Consider the following 7,269-nt stretch of genomic DNA (forward strand, 5'->3'; position numbering starts at 1 on the left):
GGCGACCTGTCCAGGGTGTATTCCTGCCTTTCGCTCAATGTATGCTGGGATAGGCTCCAGCCCCCCCTGCGACCCTGTTCAGGATAAGCGGGTTAGGATAATGGAAGAAGAAGAAGAAGAAGAAGAAGAAGAAGAAGAAGAAGAAGAAGAAGACAATCAATTAATGTACCATTGGCCAGATTGTTGGCCTGTTGCCCTTGCTTCAATATCCAATGTTCCAATTGCAGTCCCCTTGTGGTGTCCCACTGCTGTTTCCCCTGTCAGCATTGTGGGCTTGCTATCTCCCCCTATGTGAGAATAAACGGACGGCTGTCTTTTTTGTTCTTTCACTAAAATCACATTTGTTTACACCATTTTTTGCCATTGGAACTGAGAAAGCTCAGAAGCAGTGTAACTAAGGCAGTGACCAATCACAGCTGTAAAGGAGTATGCTACATTTCATTAAAAATTACTGGAAGTCCCATGACTCATAGTGCTGTGTTTACTTTTTAAAGTCTAATAATCATAGTTGTGTATTTATTCTATTTTTGTTTAGTAAGGATGCTAGTGTTTAAAACAATCAGGCAAATAATGGGGAGATGGCCAAACCATGTGAATTAATATTATCTCATTCTTGTGGTATCTATGCACCACCAGGCCTGTTGCTATGGGAATCATGTTCTCCTGCAGATAAATGCCACTCCTTCTTACTGACACCTTGGTTACGCCTGCCCCCCTCCCCCCACAGCGTCAAAACACTTTTATAGACTGACAGGGGCCCACACTATTGAACAAGGCTAAATCCCTTTCTGACTCTGAAGGCTGTAATTAAAATAATTACTCTGGCAGGAAGGCCAGCGCGAGAGAGTGAGAGAGGGAGAGAGAGAGAGAGAGAGAGAGAGAGTAGAGTATGTGTAATAGCTGACTAAAAACAAAATCTTACAGAAAAACCCATATGAGCAGATTGACCATTAATTAGAAATCAAGAGAGGTTGCTACCTCAGGTCATGGAGACCAAGAGAGGAATGCAGCTGTACCCACTGGGACATAAATTCCCTAAATTCTTGTATATGTACTCATTTATTTTTTTCTATATATCTTTACAGGTATGTACTATGCATTGACAACACCGATCACAGATACTTATTTGTCATGCAAATAAAGCCAAGTGACATTGACAAAAAAGAGACAGAGAGAGAGAAATTAAGAAACAGAGAGCTAGACAGAGGGGCGGAGTGGGGGGGGGGGGGGGGGGGTCAATGAAGATTTGATTATGTTAATACTTGTGGGAAGAGTTATTTCAGCTAAAATGGAAATAATTAAATGGAATTCTCTGAAAGAATGTCTGTCCCATGTACACAGAAAAATGCAATCAATGCTGAAAAATAATTAGGCCATTATTAATTGTTTTAACTGGGAATTTCGAAAACCCCCTACCTGAAGCTTTATTCTAATAAAAATAAAAAAACATACATATGCAGCACATTGAGACATATAATTGTACCCATTTATATGCTTAAATCATTTGACACGTTTTGACACATCACTTGAGAAAAGAGAAAATATGTGAGAGAAATATGGAGAATTAATTTCACTTCATGACTAACAACGTGTGCGTCTGCAGTGGAGTGACAGAACGGTCAATGCTAATAAACTATTCACACTGCCTACCTCTCCCTGCCAAGTTGGCAGAAAAAATAATGCTGGCTTCAGAGAGAAAACTAACTGAATTATAGCCCGGGGGTACCAATAAATTATGTTCTTTATAATGGTGTATGAGTTGAAATATTGACATATTGTTCTAAAGAACTCACTGCAGCATTACAGTATTTATGACTTCAGAAGTAGCAGAGCTGAAGTTTTCTTGAATGGCTCCATCTTCTGGCCAACATAATAAAAGTAATTAGTCCTCCAGCTGTTGTAGCCCTTTTTATATGAGAAAAGACTGAAACCAATGCATAGTTTTCAACATTTGTAATCAGCACTGTGGATATCAACAGTCTTTTTTACATCTATAAGAATTATGATATAATTATGATGTCTGTAAACCCCTAAGTGTAAGATGAGTTGGAAAATGAGTTACGGGTTACAAAGCACTGCAGGAAGAGATTTGTGGGCAGTTTCAGACAATTCAGTTGAGGGTATCTGTTATTCGAATGAAGATAGCAGCCTGGATAACAATCTACAATTCATTAGTTTAATATATCGGGTGATATGTTAAAGCTTCTCAGAAATTGAGACTGGCATAGAAAGAGGCAGTTTCTCAAATAATGTTGGTGGATGACCATTGCATTACAGATGATTAACTCAGCGAGGGAAGAAGCAATGTCCTTTTCACTGCTACAGGTAAAACTAAATTTGATTTCCAGGGACACAGAGTTTCATCTTCTCCAAGATTACAGGCTTTAAATGTGGTATAAAAAAGAGAAATGGGTGGAGTGAGATGTCCAATTCCCCAGGCAATTCTGACCACAGGACTGCAACTCAGAATTAGGTTATGCAGAGGAAGTAGCATCTCTTTATGGATGGCAAATCAATGGAATTTGTCCAAACTCTAACACAGCTCAACACTGCTATTCTTTCTGAGTTCTATGTATTTGATTTTCTTTGAGTAATAATAGGTTTTCAGGAAAATAATATTGACACAGTGTGAACCAAGCAAAAAACAGCCTTTTAATCAGAATAGCACTGATCTAATATAAATCATTTGGGTGTAAAATTCCACACAATTCTTTTATCGTTGTTCAGCTCTCCTATCTATGTGGTCATTAAGGACCATCATTGCAAGGTCATAGCAAGTCGTTTTTAATGAGAAAAACAATCAGGTCACTGTTCTGTGCATTTTCTTACCACTAGATGGCAGGAGTGAAGGGATGCAGAATGATTGTGGTTCAATGAAGCAATAGTCTAAGAAAAGTACACACAACAGTGAAATGCTATTTATTTATTTATTTATTTATTTATTCATCATGACTGTGCTCAAGTAATCAGCAATCGGTAACCACAGTGCTAGTGCTAGTGAAGATAAATCCATTTAGCATTATCCTACATCAGCGGATAATGATATTAGGCCAATCACAAACCGGGTCTCACACATTGTTGGGTCCCATTCACTCGTCGCTCTAATTCTGATGCCCTCTATTGACAATTAAGAGTATTTTGCAGTGTAACAATATCGAATGGGATTATAGAGTGGGACATGTCGCATAATTTGAAAAACTATGCAGTTGTCATGTGTTGAGTGAAATCTGAGCCTTCTGCTAACTGAGCTGCAGATTTGATCCCCGGGTTGGGGATCAATACTGATGTTGTTTCTGCAAGGTACCTGGCCTGGTCTTCTTCCGCAAGCGGCCAGTTCGTTACGGAAATAGAATGTAAAATGCTAGGTAGCCTAAGTCCTGTGGATAAAGCAAATTTATGCGGAGGGGGAATAAGTGGTGTGTTTACCAGACGCCGTCAGGTAGTGGGTTCACTGATTGACTGAATCAATGATTGATTGAGTCTGCTGCCCGGCGAGTGCCCTAGGAGAAGCAGAGCGTTCACCACCAGCCCCGCAGAGGAGTTCCACATCACTTTGATGCGTGGTTCAAAGTGGAGTGGCATTACTTATTCATGTGTTTTTCTATTGTTGTTATTGCTCCCTCTGCGTGCCACAATTATTGCGTTAGATAGATCATGTTTAATTCAGGCTGTGCAAATATTACCAGGGGTTGGGAAAAATAAATATGCGGGCTTTCCTTTTTAACGGAATGATATAGCCTGCAGTGGAATTGTTCGGAACACTTTCTGCCATATTCCTCCAAAGATTGTCCCGGAGGGGGCTTCATGTTTATTATTGTAATATTGCGTTTCAGAAATGCATATACTGCTGTGATTTCTGCACTGCGTGCCGGATTTTCACTTAGGTCATTTGGTTTGATGCAAGTTTTTGGTCAAATGCTGATTTGGACCTGTTCGTTTGTCAGTTACCTGCCAGATATACGTGCGCTGCTGAAGGTGGGGAAAAGGGAAAAGGAAAATAGCAAGAATGCCTCTGGAAATGAGAATGAGCACCGACAGAAAGTCAAGTTCATTAATTTGCTTGTTCAGTGAATTGTTCCGGGGCCAAAAAAACAATTGAACGATTTAGCTAAAATGAAGGAGTAACTACAGGCTGTGGCGTCCAGTCACTGGAAATCAGTGAGATGCTCATCAAGTGCGATCAGTGCTAGCTCTCCTGAAACAATCAGTGTTAGATCTCCTATAACCATTTGTCCTTGCTTTCCTGTAACAACCAGTGCCTGCTTTCCTGTAGTGATCAGTGCTAGCTCTCCTGTAGCAAGCAGGTTTTGTCTCTTGGAGCGATCGGTCCTAGCTCCCCTGTAGTGCTCTATGGCATGTGTATGCAAACTCATACACTCATTGCATGATTGTGAGTAATAGGATTACAAAAAAAGAGGAATATATCAATAAACAGAGGAGAATCTCATTTAAGCACATCTCATGGATCTTCATTATTTAATAACGTTCATTATTTAAAATGTGTTTAGTCTATATATACTGCTAAATATATTTTAGCACTGTTTTTCAGATTGCTGCTCTTGGCAGCAGCTCTTTATCATATGGTATCTTTACTCTAGCTCATCTCGCGTATCGCTCCCGTTGCTTTGGCGATGTGCATTGAGTGTGTTTTTCAAGATGGCCTTGCGCAATGAATAGGTTACGATAAATAAATAAATAACCGAATGAATGAATAAGTAAATAAACAAATAAATAAATGTTTGTTCTCAGCTGCCTGTGGGGTTGGCACATTCTTTTAACCGGTGCCAGTATTGTGTGGGCAGCGTTTGGGAGCAGTTCACTCAAGCCCATCGCCACATAGTGTATGGTGATGCTCGAGATTGGCAAACCTACTGATGCTCACTTGGCACACACGTCATCCGTTGCTTGCTTCCTACAAGCGCTTAAGAGCTGAACTGGAATGGAGTCACTTCATAGATGCCCCTCCAGGTCTTGATGTGCGAGACTAATGTTAAAATAAATGTTGAAGTATTTCATCTTCTAATAGTTTGGACAGATTATGATATATTATTCATTCATTCCCCTGCTGCGTGTCTCCGGTGTATCCATATGGAGATATTTTGTTAATTCAGTGTAACTTTTCTGTGCACACTCATGCGCACACAGCTTCCATGTTGTTTTGGGTGACGCTCACTTCATGTGTGTTGCTTTGGGTGAGTTGGGTGGAGTTGAGTGAAACAGAAAGAAGTTGAGAACCCACAGAGGATTCTGTGCTGAATTTATTCTGCAGCTCCAAGGCTCTGAGTTCAACTGTCAAACTTTTGAGTGGGGGAGGGGGGTGAGAGAGAGAGAGAGGGAGAGGTAGAGGGAGAAAGAGGGAGACAGGCAGAGGCAGGGAGTAACAGTGGCGTCTCTACATTAGGTGCCGCTGGGGGCTGCCCCCACCACTAGTTGGCGGTATTGCGTTCTTATATCTCATTGACTTTCTTATCTTCGAAGCAGAGGCGGTTCTAGGATTTATTTACTGGGGTGGCCAAGGGGGGTCCAAGGGTTGTCTGGGGATGGCCACCATATCTCCTGGCTTCGTGCTAACAAAACATTTTTTTCGGTTATTTATTTTATTTTATTGTTTCACATGCATAGTATAACATGCATTACATAATATATTGTTATAATAAGACAATTAGATGTTTATGGACCAAGAATAAAAACAAATTGTTTGACCATATTTAAGGCCAGAACAAACTACAAGGTGTAGAGCGATCCCTGCCATTTTACAACATGGACAAAGCAAGAATGTGTATTATCATCATGATGTACCTGAGATTTATTACAATAAATAATGCTCTGACCTGTAACTAAGCCTGTTAACTAATTTGTGGGTTGTGCTCTAACAAATTAACTTCATATGATTAAAATAATTAATTCAATTAATTAAAATTATCATAATACACATTGTTGCTTTGTCTGAAATCGTATTCTCACCAGCTCGGATACATATTACTTATCCAATCACTTCATGTGAGTCTTCTTCTGAGTTAATACAGAGAACAGAAATGGAACAACGACATGATCTTTATTTAAATTAAATATTTTAAAACAATAGAGGGGTCAGACACAGCAATGTCACAATGTGACATGAGAAGAATGTTTACATGTAATATTTTTACGAGCTTTTGGAAACTATATGAATTAATTATTGTCTTGAGTAGTTGCATCAATGCAATATTATTATGTAAATACACATTCTTTCAAACCATCTGTTACAATGTTACGTTAGCGAACTAACTAGATAAGTTAGTGATTTGGCTATATATATTTAGCTGAGATAGCTAGCAGTACACAAGGGGGCCATATTATATTAAATCAACACAGTATTCAAGTAATTTATTTATTGTTGAGACTAACGTTCGCTAGCTAGCTAGTGAGTAGTCTTCCATTAAGTCAGCTAATGCTAATGTTAGCTAACGTCAGCTAGGTAACTAGTTTGATATTATTTCATGATAGATAGACTATTGCATTTATATTGCACTTTTCTAGACACCCAAAGCGCTTTACAGTATTGAGGGAGCAACTCACCTCAACCACCACCAATATGTAACTTTAGCTTTTTTGCCGCACATTTGGCAGTCTAGCAAGCGGAAAAAACGCTGTCTTCGTAAAAACAGATTTACTGACAAAACAGCCAGTAACATGCAAATCAGATTGGTGCTTCTGACATGATGCCTTTCCGAATGTGCAGCAAAACAGGAAAGATGGTCTTGGTAAAAACCTTATCTTGGTAAAAGCAGACTGGTTATGTGCGGAGTGGCATTGGGGTGGCACCGACCACCCCGGCCACCCTTTTAGAACCGCCCTTGCTTTGAAGCACCGCAGTTCAACGAAGAAAATGAGTTTTGAATCGTTCAACCTTTGATAGATATTATCTGTAGTTCCTATTTTAAAATGCAATCGGTACTGTAGCGTATGGCGCTTGATGCTGGCAATTATCTGCAGTGGGGCTGCCCCCACAACCCATAGCCCTGGCAGTACGGCAGGGAACCCTTCCTGCGCATGTCATACCGGATTTTTTATGTTGGTCTATGGGGCCAGATTTTCACAGGTGGGGGACCGAGGAACCAATAGCAGACCCAGGGGTTATGAGAAAATCGCAGGTTTAATTAAGGCAGATGAAGGGGCAGACAGAGCGTAATCAAAACAGACAAAGTTAAAAAATCGGGAGGTCAGTCCAAACACGGCAGTCCAGAGAAGAACCAGAGTCAAAAACCAGAAAAATCTAAGCTGCAAAGG

Source organism: Conger conger, chromosome 9 (genome assembly GCF_963514075.1).
Source record: "Conger conger chromosome 9, fConCon1.1, whole genome shotgun sequence".
In the NCBI taxonomy this organism is placed as follows: Eukaryota; Metazoa; Chordata; class Actinopteri; order Anguilliformes; family Congridae; genus Conger; species Conger conger.